This window comes from Leptodactylus fuscus, chromosome 4 (assembly GCF_031893055.1).
Source record: "Leptodactylus fuscus isolate aLepFus1 chromosome 4, aLepFus1.hap2, whole genome shotgun sequence".
NCBI lineage: Eukaryota > Metazoa > Chordata > Amphibia > Anura > Leptodactylidae > Leptodactylus > Leptodactylus fuscus.
The window spans coordinates 131,943,127-131,956,844 of record NC_134268.1 but is presented as its reverse complement, the minus strand read 5'-3'; the positions used below and the strand labels follow the sequence as shown (position 1 = coordinate 131,956,844).

Sequence of the window (13,718 nt, the reverse complement as noted above, 5' to 3'; positions counted from 1 at the left end):
CTTTTCCTCTGGATGATTCAGTGAATGAAGGCATACCCAAGGAGGAGACTGAGTCCTTTGACAGAGCAGTGTTGCTGATGTGTGCTGGCCATGGTGCCCTCTTTGCCAAGTCGGAAATTGAATCAGTTTCAGGCTTCTTCTGGTACATCCTGAACATTTTCACTTACTGGGTTGCTATTTGAAAGGTTGCTATTATTTTGACATGTGTTTGCCCATGGGGTGTTTCTTATCATACTGCTTCTTTGAGATGTTTAGTAATTTTTTGTAATGGGTTGTATGGCAGGCGTCATCGTAATTCATTACTTGGATGATTTTTTTTAAATTTTTTTGGCATGCTTCACGAATTTGCGTGTCATTCTTGCGCAGGAGTCATGCTACTCTTCTCTGTATCGTTCCAATTTTTTTAAAATATATGTGCTGCCGAAGCGAGCACTACTTGGATGATTTCCTGTTTGTGGGACCTACGACTCCATATTTGCATTACTTGAATGTTTTTCTTTTTTCTTTGCAGGTTAATTCAGTATTCTGCTGACTACGGGCAAGATTGAGGGTCCTATTAATTGTCTTTCTTTCTTAGGTATCCTCATTGATTCAGTTTTATATTTTTGAACAAAATGAAACTACCTTTGGTGAGATCACAGTTCTTGCTGGGGCAGTTGGCTTTTGCTGTCAGGATCTTTCTGATGGGCAGGGTTTTTTGCAAACAGTTGTTGCTAGCAATTTCTGGTGTAAGACTTACATTTTGCCCATATAATTAGTATTTTGCGCAATGATTTCAAAGTGAGGAAGTATTCCCTGCTGGATTAATCTGGCATCTCTTGTTTTCCTGAGATGGACTTGGACAATAGGGACATTCTGCTCTTTTCCGACGCTACCGACTCTTTCGGGTACAGTGTGGTCTTTGGTTATCTTTGGTTGGCTGAAATGTGGTAGTCAATGGGTTTGACTAAGAATTTGACCCTTCTTGAAGTGTTCCCCATTGTAGCAGCCTTGGAGTTGTGGGACGTATCTTGTTCTGGTGTTATAATGAGGCCACAGTTATGGCAATTAATATATTGTCTTCTACCTCCCTTCTGGTTTTGTCTCTCTTGCATCATTTAGTGCTTAGATGTTTGCAGTTTTGTTTTCAGAGCATGTCATGTTCTGGGAGTTGAAAATAGTCTCTCTCTCTCTCGTTTTCAATTGGAGCGCTTCGGGCATATTCATCCATTAGTATATTTGTTGGACTTCTTGTGCCCTCCCTTCCTTTGGGACCTGGTCGAGAAGTGTTGACGCCACTCCAGACATGGTAAGGAGTGGTGTGAATGGCTGGCTTGTGGTTCAACTGTGGAGGCATTGACAGTCAAGTACTTCCGTGATTTCATGTTTCAGTATTTAGCATAATTGAAAATGACGGGAATGATGTCGATGGTAGCAGATAAGCATTTGGCCGGGGTGGCATTTAGCCTTAAGCTGTGAGGCCTCCTGGATGTCACTAAAGATTTTTCTTTTTATTTAATTTTGCGGGGGTGGAAAAAGTCTTGCACAACATGCGACACTCAGCATCCCATATCCGTTTTGCTGCTGTGACGCTTGATTTCCATGGCACCTGATGTTTGCTTGTCTGCTTTTGAGGCAGCTCTTTTGCAATGTGTGTTTGTTTTTGCTTTTTTCTGTGCATTGAAGGGAGGGGAGCTTCTCTCCAGCTCTCAGTACTTCCCTTCGAACCTGCTGGCTTGTGATGTGGTTATTTTATCCAATGCTTGTCAGACAAAGATGGATATTTATGGACAGGGTACAAGGTTTTCGGTAGCGAGCATTTTCAGTCCAACAGAGTATATCGGTGGCATTACAATCGAAATAAAGTGCATTCACGGTCCCTATAATCTTTTATTGCCTCCTCATTTTCTACTGAGGAAGTATGTTGTGGTTTTTTAGGAACACATGGACTTTTTATTGGGGGGAGGGGGTGATCCTCTACATACTCCTCAATTGATGTCCACAAAAATAAAAACCAGGGGTACGTACAACAAAGAGAAACAACCATTCTTTGACTGCTCCACAATTAGAAGTCCTTAGTATGGACCTGTCTTTTCCCCTTACTGCCAAATTATGTTACTTTGATAATGTGAAGGCTTTGGCCTTATTTTCCCACAAATTAATAGTTACATAGTAGATGTGGTTGGATGAAGACATCAGTCCATCTAGTCTAACCTATAACCCTACAATCCCCTACAGTGTTGATCCAGGGGAAGGCAAAGGCTCATGCCAATTGCCCCATTTCAGGAGAAAAAATTCCTTCCCAACTTCAATCTGGCAGTCAGTATAAAGCCCCTGGATCAACGAATTCCATAGCCTTGCAGTTCTTACCATGAAGAATACCCTTCTATGCTACTAGTGAAACTTTCTCTTCTCCAGATGTAGAGGATTTCCCCTTGTCACTATCACTGGCCTAGGAGTAAAAAGATCCTTAGAAATTTCTTTGTATTGTCCCTTCATGTATTTGTACATTGTTATTAGAGCTCCCTGTAGACGTCTTTTCTCTAAACTGAATAACCCCAAGTTTGTTAATCTATTGTTGTACTCCAGTCCACCCATTCCCGTAATAATTTTTGTTGCCCATCTTTGCACTTTTTCAAGTTCAGTTATGTCTTTCTTGTACATTTGGGCCCAAAATTGCGCACAATATTCTAAGTGTGGCCGTACCAGTGATTTGTATGGAGGCATAAGTATGTCCTTGTCTTGAGAATCTTTACTTCTTTTGATGCATCCCATAATTTTATTTACCTTGGCAGCATCTGCCTGACACTGGTCACTAAAGGTAAGCTTGCTGTCCACCAAAATCCCTAAGTCTTTTTCATTTGCAGTCTTACTCAGTAATTTACTATTAAGTACATAATCATGCATTATATTACGTCGACCAAAGTGTATAACCTTACAATTGTCAACATTAAACTTCATTTGCCAAGTCTCCGCCCATGCTTCCAGCTTCCTTAGATCCCCTTGTAATAACCTTAGAAAGTTTAGTATCATTTGCAAATATGGACACCCTGCTTTGTAAACCCTCTACCAGGTCACTAATAAAGATATTAAACAAGAGAGGACCTAATACTGACTCCTGTGGCACCCCACTGGTGAATGTGACCCAGTCTGTATATTTACCATTAACATGTACCCTCTATTTTCTGTCAGTGAGCCAGTTGCTAACCCAAATGCATGTTTTCATCCAGTCCTAAAATCCTCATGTTGCATACCAACCGTTTATGGGGAACAGTATCAAAAGCCTTTGAAAAATTCAGGTACACGTCTACTACATTACCCATGTCCAGTCTTGAACTGACCTCCTTATAGAAGCTGATCAGATTAGTCTGACAGGACTGATTCCTCATAAACCGATGCTGATTGGGTGTTATAAGATTATTTACATTGAGATACTCCAGCATACTCCTCATCTCTTAGAAAACCCTCAAATATCTTATCCACCACAGAAGTCTTTTACATTTTACACCCATTTTTGAAAATTGGCACCACATTTGCTATTCGCCAATCCTGTGGTACAGACCCAGTCATTACTGAATCCTTAAATATTAGATACAAGGGTCTATCTATGACCATGCTTAATTCCCTCAGAACTTGGGGGTGTATTCCATCTGGACCGGGCGATTTCTCTATTTTAGTGTTTTGAAGGCGGCGCCGCACTTCCTCCTGGGTTAAACAGGTGACATTTAATTGAGAGTTAACATTACCCCTAATCATGTTGTTGGCCATTGGATTTTCTTATGTAAACACTGCAGAGAAGAAGGCATTTAATACTTGTGCTTTTTCCTCATCCTCCTCCACCATTACACCCAGATTATTTTTGAGAGTGCCCACATTGTCAGTTTTTATTCTCTTATTATTTGTGTAATTGAAGAATAATTTTGGATTACTTTTACTTTCCTTGGCAATTTTTCTCTCAGCCTCACTCTTCGCTTCCTTTATTTGTCTTTTGCACAATTAATTTTTCTCCTTATAATTTTTTAATGCTGTGCCGCTACTCTCTTGTTTTAGTACTTTAAATGCTTCCTTTTTATCCCTCATTGCATTCTGTACTGTTTTAGTTAGCTATATTGGTTTTCTATGATTTCTGGCCCGCTTATTCCCATAGGGTATGTGTTTTTTAGTGCTCCTATTTAATATGTTTTTGCAGATGTCCCATTTAGTTTGTGTTCCTGTCATTTTGAGGACATGGTCCCAGTTTATGCTGCTAAGCTCCACTCTCAGCTGGTTAAAATTGGCCTTCCTGAAGTTTAGGTTTTTTTTACTAAACATCTTTTTAATGTGTACAAGAAAATGTATTATGTTATGGTCACTATTACCCAGATGCCCCCCAACCTCCACTTTTGACAGTGCGCCAGGTTCATTTGTTAAAATTAGGTGTAAAAGTACCTGGCCTTTTGTTTAAAGAGGACCCTTCATCAGTTGGGGCACTGTTGGCTTTCTAGCAGTGTATGAAACCGCATGTGCCCCAACTGATGAAAGATCCTCTTTAAGAAACACTTTTCAAAGGGAAGATTTCATCCTCATTGGAGGATATGGGAGAGTAATTGTATCATTACATCTAGTCTAAAACAGGCTTTACCAGTAGAGTTTCCATTCAAACCCACATTTAAGATCCACAAAATCTCCTCCAATCCTCTAGGAAGACCTATTGTTTCTGGAACTGGGGGACTTTGTGATAACATTTGTAAATTTGTGGATTATTATCTGCAACAATGTGTGGAAAACTTTACTGTTTTAAACAAGAGATTCTACCTGATTCTACATGATTCTAAGTGAAGGGAAAATTTGGAAGTAAAGAAAAAGCATCTAAATTAAATTGGGTCGATAAATATATATGCCAGATGTGACTGAAAACTTCAGGGAATGCAAACTGTGCAAGGTGGGATCAGGCCTTTTGGAGCACTGCTAGCCAGGATTATGGATAGAGATTAGTCTCAGACACTACAGGTATAAAATCCAGATTGAGTATAATCAAAAGGGTTAAGTCAGAATGTACAGAGCGAACTAATTGTAACAAATTGCTGATCACTTTGAAAGAGCCAAGATACTATTATCAAACGGCTTTTGCTATAGGAGCATATGTAAGTGGTATAGGAGGGGCTTTTTTATTTGCAGATTCCATGCTATTTTCTGTCTCTAAAATAGGAGGGAAATCTTCCTATTAAGTGCTGTTGTGAAGGCTATGGAAAATCCAATCATTGGTACCGTGTTTCCCTGAAAATAGGTCTTCCCCGAAAATAAGGCATGGGGGAGATTTCTGGTTAATTGCGTAATATAAGACACCCCCCGAAAATAAGGCATCCCCCAAAATATTACTATTTGCTGCCTCTGCTGTGATACCATATGTGATACCGTAGGATGAGCTGGGAGATTCCTGATGTGCATATGCTGCGGGGAGTCCACTCTCCCAGCTCATCCCACAGCAGCTGGAGCAGTGGATAGAACAGAAGAGGCAGGAGGCAGCTTTACTGTGTACATGGAGCACAGTGCACAGCATTCAGCCGGATGCAATGCCCACAGCCTCGTTAAGCCACTCCCACTACTTCTGCCACCGCAATCAACAGCAGCACCAGCACTGCTACAAAGATGGGGAAGGTAGGTAGCATACCTGCCCCCCCCCTCCTTAACCTCCTGCATGTCTTATGGAGCGGGTTGCCCCCCCACTCCAAAAGACATCCCCCGAAAATAAGACATGTCCTATATTTAGGACGAGAATTTAATATAAGACACTGTCTTATTTTTGGGTAAACACAGTAAGAGTAGTCTTCATATATAAAGGCACTTGGTTTCTAACTAGAGCAATTTATTTATAAAAAATTTCAACATTTAGTCTGTAGGAAAAAAACACTATAGCATTACAAATCTATCAGAGCAGTTTATGAGCAAAAAGCGTTTTGAAAAGAGAAGGGTGTGCCTGCATCAGCAAATTAAATTAGACAAGAAAGATTAGCGATTAGAGCCGGGATCTGCTAGTATGTCATCACATAGGGAATATTAGGGCAGATGTTACTGAATCCTACTTGTTTCCAAATCTAAAAGTTTCCGACAGTCAAGCAGTAAACTTATCTAGTGTAAAGGGTCTATAAGTTAAGATCACATATGTCTATGCCTCTGGTTTTCTTCCCCTGTTATCATTATTATAATTTCCACCCTGCTATTTGCTTATTTCACTAATAAGTCTCATCTCTGTTTTATTTGCTAAATAGATTTCACTTTCTTCATGAAATATTTTGCTTGCCATTTATCAGTGACTTCACATTTTTATAATAGCAAATTATATATTGCTGAATGGATCCCACATATTACAAGCAGATGCAGTTAAAGGTGAATCCTACTATATCTATTCTATGTAGTCAACCCCTCTATGTTAGTTGTGTGGAGCCTCTTCATAAATCACCTGTGCCCTGTGCCTGTTGGGGCCTTTATTAAGACTAATGTACAAAACGCCAGTCTTCAAAAATCTGCCCCTATGTTCCTTCAAACAGCTTCCTCAAGTCTTATGACTAGGAATCTGTGACACTCAACAACAAAAGGTCTACTACTCTCTTTGTGGTAGTAATGGCCAGTAATAAAGTAGTTTTAAAAGATGTTAACCTGAAAGAGATCTCAGAAATTGTCTGAAAGGGACAACTGAAATCATGAAAGGACTAAATTCAGATACTACTAAGGAATGAAAGACTTCAAAACATTACTAAGGTGGCTTGCTCCTTTTAGAAATTTTCTAATAAATAGGTTAGCTGCCAACTTGTAAACCATAAAGACACTCAAAGCTGAAATCTGCACTTTTCAGGGAACTGATTCTCAGACCAAGCTCTTTGTAGAAAATCCAGAATCGGTGGAATATTCAGGACAGAAGAAGAAATCTTCCAAATTGTTTGATAAATATTTCAAGTGACAGGTTTCCTGCAATTCACGATAGTAGAATTGACTGCGTCTGAGAAACATTTGCCTTTTAAGAGCCTATGTTCAACCTCCAGGCCATTAAGTGGAGCTGGTGTATCTGTGGATGACTGAGAGAGCCCTGTAGAAGAAAATCAGACACTTGAGTCAGAGTTCAGTATTGACCCTCTGAAAGATGAAGGAGTAGTGGAAACCAGACCCTTTTTGCAGCCAGTGAGTGTCACGACCTGTATAAAAATTGTGTGTTTTTCTGGTGGGGTTTGGTCGGGGTTTTGATACGGTGGTCTGGGGTCTTCTGGTGGTTTCCTTGCCATTGGGCCATCTGTTTGGGCATTGAGTATCGGCCTTCAGAATTTACTTGAGGTCTTTTGGATCAAACCTCAGGTGATGGTTGTTAACATTATCTTATGGGACGATTCTGGGGCCTTTATTAGGAAGAGGGCTGGCTTCACTAATTGCTGGTTTTCGTTGTTACCAACTGGAATTCGTGGCTCAGGGAGGAGTAGTGTTTTGTGGAATTACAACTGACTAGGAAGTGGTGTGAGTGTTGCCTTGTGTGTGAGTCTGGTTTTCCCCTCCACACTTCTACTGTACCCTGTCCTTCAGTTCTGTTTGCCTGGCACTATCTGGTTATTTGTGAGGTTTGGGTTCCAGTTTGTTTTGCAAAAGTCCTGTGTTAACCCTTTCCTCACCTCTGTACTGTCCCTCTCCTCATTCTCTTTTTGCGTATTGTGTTGTGCTGCGTGTCTGTTGTCCAGCACATCCCATCCTGTTTGTGTTGTCTGCAGCTGCACCTTGGTTTCTGTAGGGGTGACCACCTTAGTATCCCCAGTCCCTAAATCTCTTGTAGCTGTCACCCTTTCTGTCGGCTAGGCCTTCGTGTTAGAGAGCCAGGAGTTGTCGGGGCCAAGGCTAGCTTGAGAACAGCTGACCACCACCCGCAGGCAGGGCCTAGCTAGCCACCGTAGCGTCAGGGAAAGTCTCCCTCCCCTGTTCCCTTAGCGGTGCAGTCTGCAGTCCAGATTCTGGGTCTGGGCATAGAGACGACCGTAACAGTGAGGTGCAATGGTTGCTTTCTTCTTGGATCTTCAATAGCACTCTTGCAATCAAGGAAAACAGGGGGAAATCATATATCATGGTATAGAGAATGCATCCACCTTCTCTGGATTGTGCTGATGGAGCAGAGAATAAAAGGTCAAGACATGATGGTTTTGTTTTGAAGGTAAAAAGTCCACTTCTGAAATTTCCCACTCTATAGAGAAAATCCTGGGAGGAGCGGCTAAAAGAACTGGGATTGTTTAGTTTGCAGAAGAGAAGGCTGAGGGGAGATTTAATAGCAGTCTACAAATATCTGAAAGGTAGTCACAGTGCAGAGGGATCTACCCTATTCTCATTAGCACAAGGAAGTACAAGAAGCAATGGGATGAAACTAAAGGGAAAGAGATACAGATTAGACATTAGGAAAAACTTTCTGACAGTGAGGGTAGTGAGAGAGTGGAATAGGCTGCCACGGGAGGTGGTGGGCGCTCCATCAATGGAAATCTTCAAGCGGAATCTGGATAAACATATAGCTGGGATGATTTAGGAAAACCTGCACTCGCAGGGGGTTGGACCCGATGGCCCTTGAGGTCCCTTCCAACTCTACCATAAGAATAAGAATCATCCATTCCTCTTCTTTTGTCTGGACTCAGCTAAGATAATCTGCAGTAATATTTTCTACACTTTTTAAATGAATGTCTGAATTGAACCACAAGGTCTGAATCACAATTTTCCAAAGTCTTAATAACCTTGTCCCACCCTGTTTTTCAGGTATGCGACAGTGGTCACATTGTCTGAAAGTATTTTGATATGGTTTCTTTGCAACTGGGATTCCATATTTAACCTAAGCATTTATTATCAATGGTAAACTGCATTTGGGTACTGCCTTGCTTGAATTGGATCCTCCTTGGACAAAGTAGGAAGACGTGTGAGTTTCTCACTCCCAGCCACTTGCAACGTTTTTTTTAGCAGGACTTGAGGGGCTGGATACCAAGGCGCTGCCCTCTGTAAGTTTCATTTCAGTAGTCACTAGCAAAGGGAATTTCATAATGTTGATGGCATTTTGACTTTTTTGCCCAAAAATAAGAAATTCCTGTTGAACCACTGGAATCATAGAAGTCAATGAGCCATTTATTGTCATGATATCACAAATTGAAGACTGAGCAGTGTTGCTGAAGAAGGATATATTTGCTATTAAAATTTCCTGGTTTTCTGGTGATAGAAAAGAGTTTGTCTCCTGGAATCCAGAAGGATCCCTAGAAAACATATTGTCTGACTTGGTGACAAATGAATGTTATTTCCTCTTATGTATGCTCAGAACGAAGAAGGGGGAAGAAAAAAAAATGGATTGGTCAAAAACAGACACAAATGGACACAAATGGACACAAACTGACACAAATGGTCAGTTTTCTTGAATGGACAGCCATTGACTAATCCGTCTAAAAAAGTGGATTTAAGAATCCGCTGTCTAAGGGCAGGTTCAGACCTGCGCCCAGTCTCCGCTTTGCAGGTTTCCATCTTCTGCCTGAGAAACTGGACAGGAGATGGAAACCGGCAGTCAGTTTTCAAACCCATTCATTTGAATTGGTTTGCAAAGTGTCCGCCCGTGAGCCTCTTCTGCCTCTGCTGCAAAACCTTTTTTTTTTTTTAACCAGACACAAAGTCAGACATGCTGGAGTTTTTGTCCAGTTAAAAAAAACACGGTTTCACCGCGGAGACCAGAAGATGCTCATGGGCGGACACTGACTGCCCGGTTTCCGTCTCCTGTCCAGTTTCTCGGGTAGCAGACGGAAACCCACAAAGTGGAGACTATGTGCTGGTGCGAACCCACCTTAACTGTTTGGAATCCTTTTTGTACCAAACCGTTTTTCTCTTTAATCGGTTTGCAAGCGGACGGATGCCAGGCGCAGATGTGAACCCAGCCTGACACACATAATCAATGCAGTTTTCATACTGTCAAGTAAGATCTCTTCCACATAGAGGCACACAAAGCAGACATTTTCAAAATCCATTGTTTCTAAAAATTGTGGCACGCTCCATCCTTTGCCATATTGTAGACATATTTCATACTGCAGTGCATGGAGTGTGTGATCTGTGCCATGGCATGTCATGTACATGGTTATTCTATTCTATGTACCATGTATATAGGTGCCTATATAGGAGCGAGACTGTACTATGGCTTCTGAATTTCAATGCACAGTAGTAGATAAACAGGTTTTTATACCAGGTTAACTAAAAGATGATCAAGGAATGACTATAATCACACAAAAATATAATAAAAGATTTAAATAAATAAAAAGAAATAACACTTAGCTGCAGTTACAGACGTTGAAAAATGGTTCTTTACATGAAGAATTTGTGGGCCATGTTGTATATTATGCTCTAATATACACCCATCTCAATCAATGACATCCAATGGTTGCTGGACATCCTTATGATCTCAACTGAAGCCAACTAACTTCTAACTGTAGAATGCAATGACGTAATCGTGCCCTGTCCCATCTTCCACATAGTCATAGCTCCAGCATAGATCTCCATAGTATTGGCCCAGTTTGCCCCCCCTAACGCCGGCCCAGGATCCCCTTAGTTATTAATACCCCCTGTATGCCCTCTTAGAGATTGTCCAGGATCAGACATTATAATGCATGCAGCATGGGAGGCTTATAAACGAAAAATGCACTGACACTTACCTGCATGCTCCACTCTGTTCTTGTGCTGGACCACCTGTCACCTTCACTACTTTGTATACGGAGAGGCTGTAGCAGTGATGTCAATTTAGTGGGACCTCTACAGCCAAGTACAGTAAAAGTGTTTGGCTGCCCATTGTCTTGTCAACATCACTACTTCAGCTGTTCTGTATAAATACAAGGTGACAGTTGACCCAATACTGGTAAAGAAGGAACGATACATTATAACCCTCCTCTTCTATCTGCATTAAAAGTTATGTTCAGGGAAGACACCTATAAATTAAGAGTGCCCATCAATTAATAGCGTGCCCTGTGTTCCCCCTAAATAATAATACTCCTGCATATCCCCTTAAAACTGTTGACCAGGATAAACCATTTTTGGCAAGGAGGCCAGGGAATATGAAAAAAAAAACAAAAACAAAAAAAACACTCACCTGTCTCCTACTATGGTCCGGTCCTGCTGCTCCTGGAGTGTTGATCCAGTGGAAGTCCTCGCTGAACGTGACCACTGAGTGCCAATTAGCAGCCTAAGGAAAGGGCAAGGGACGTTACAGGTACGAGTGATGTTCCTTTTCCTTTCCTTAGGCCACCGATTATTTTATCAATACCTCCCCTCAGAACACATTTCAGAGCTTCCCATTGCATAGAAGGAGAGGTGGTCCCGGGAATGGTCTTGTTCAAAATTAATGATGGACTGTTTGTGGTCTGCTAGACATTGAGCATAAAGCAAGATCCACTCATTCAGTTTCTAGGTGTTAGAGAGCATTTCGGGAGGCAAAAGTTCGTCAGAGCATGTAATAGGGGAGTGGTCAGAAAGATGGGCAATACCGATTTTTGCTGCAGTCACCTATGGCAAAAGGTCATGTGGGAGCAATATGTATAATCCAGTTTGCTGTATAGGCCATGTGAGGAAAAAAAAAAAAGAATAATCTCTCTTGTCTGGGTATAGAACACACCTAATTATTTGTAAAATTAGTACCATTTATTAATGTGGTATAATTAATTAGAGGTATAGTTTGCAGCATTTTTGCTTTCATATAATTCAGTCATTAGCATTTTAATGAATTAGAGGAGTTTACTACTTCTGACTAACCATGGCTGTTATTTGTGAAGGAGTCCAGAGGCTATGGAAAAAATAAAGTTGCCAGAGTGCCCATGTTTTAAGGTAGCCAAAAAACAATAATCTGGTAAAGTAAAGGAATCAGAAAAATAAATATAGGATAATTAAACCAGGTCAATTAAAACACATGGTCAACCATCTAAAGCTATTTTGTTTCTGTCAATTGATTTACAAATTTAAAAATTAGCACTTAGTTAAAAAAGGATGTGACACGGCCATTAAAAATTGCAAATCAGAAACAGAGTAGATGCCAAGTGGCTATCAAAAATGGACATTAACAGACCTTTTTCATCCCTTCCCGACAGTACGGCAGATGCCAGGTGTTTAACTATGGCGGCCACTTGGAAGTCGGGCGGCCACCATAGCCGGCTGGTGTCTGCTGTTTTATACAGCAGACACCGTGTGCTAATGCCCAATCTCGGGCATTAAGCCCACATCTGTCAAAGCTAACTGAGGTGCCATTTTCCTGGTGGCGTGTATGCACTGCCATTTTGTCAGTGATCATGGGCCCCCCCCCCGAACAAGCTCGTAAAGGCTCCCCGACCTGTCTGCAATTATTTTCTTTTGCAGGCTACTCTATGTAACCTGCAAAAGAAATGACGACTTTTTGCAATGTATTGCGCTGCATTAACATTGTAATGCATTGCATTTGTGATCAGACCCCCTGATCATAAGTCCATAAGTGTTGAACACTTACTTGTGTGGTAAGGCTATTCTTGTGCAGTAATTTTTTCCAGTATTTTATTTGCCCACCAATGACCTGTCTGAAGCCAGATTTCATATTCAGTAAAGTACCGTGATTAGATTAGTTATCTCAAAGCTGCCAAATTGTACATATGAACTCATTTTCATAAAAAATGTTCCCGTTGTGGTTTTTCACAGGCACACCACTTTAACCTGCGTGTCCTGAGAAATTGAAGTAATTTAATTTACAATCCATAATGTTCAGTTATATTCCTAAGGATAAATGAAGCCAACTCTAGTCTGTATCTAATTTATGTTCTGGTTCTAGTATTTTCTTGGGTGAAGTCCACTAATGTTTACAGTAACAAACAGTAATCTGTTCCAATAAGAAATATGTATTAGCTAGCAAAGGAGTTTTTAATGGAAACAAACTGTATGACTAGGCTAGCTAAAACATACAAAGAGGACTATAGGACATAGTTGTGGTTGATGAAGTCCCTTTGTGACTTGGAATAAAAAGATATATAGATAAGATATATAGATAATAAGGATGTATAGACCCAGTACTAGTTATAAAAAAAACCACCCCAGGACTTCCAGTTCATGTGAGGATGTATATATCAGTAGCTCCAACCTACTAACATTCAGATATATACTGTATGAAGAAGTGAAAACTCAGGCAACAAAGCCAAGGGCTTCTGCACATATATCCAATATGAAATGAACACATCACTACCCTGGCAGCAGGAGAATTCCCAGTCCCCAAATAAGGGGGGCAGACAGTGAAGAGAACCATGAAACATATTATTATACTTTGGGGTCTCTTCAGAATTTACTGGTACGCCTGTGGACCATTCTGATCCTTACTGACTATGTTTGTTTCTCATCATGTTGGGTGGTTGTGAGCTGGGTGTAGGTTCTTCAGAAGGAAACTCTCCTTACTTACTCCCCTGCATGTTATTGGGTTAATGTTTTCCCCCCAGCACTCTGTGGGATATGTTCCTAAGGCCACTTGGTAGGGATACTCTATATGAACAACCGTCACCAGTTATATCGGTCTCTCTATTCCTACCCCTGCTCATGCCTTACCCTGGGGTTCATTCTGCCTCACTTGTTTAGTAAGTAGTCCTCACAAAAAGTGGTCATTACTTGTCGCGGGTAATGATATCATAATTCTTTTTCTTTTATACACAAAGGACCAATCCGGATAAATCCGGCAAAAAAGGAACTGCGCTCTTCTTATTGGCAAATACAGATTTATTGGCATC

The 13,718-nt window shown here is 40.9% G+C and overlaps 1 non-coding gene across 1 annotated transcript; it reads right to left on the bottom strand.

Moving 5' to 3' along the window:
- Nucleotides 1-321: 321 nt before the first annotated feature.
- Nucleotides 322-433, bottom strand: LOC142201697 (U6 spliceosomal RNA). Its single transcript, XR_012715605.1, has one exon. It is a non-coding gene; the product is annotated as a U6 spliceosomal RNA (small nuclear RNA).
- Between the last annotated feature and the right edge of the window lie 13,285 nt (nt 434-13,718).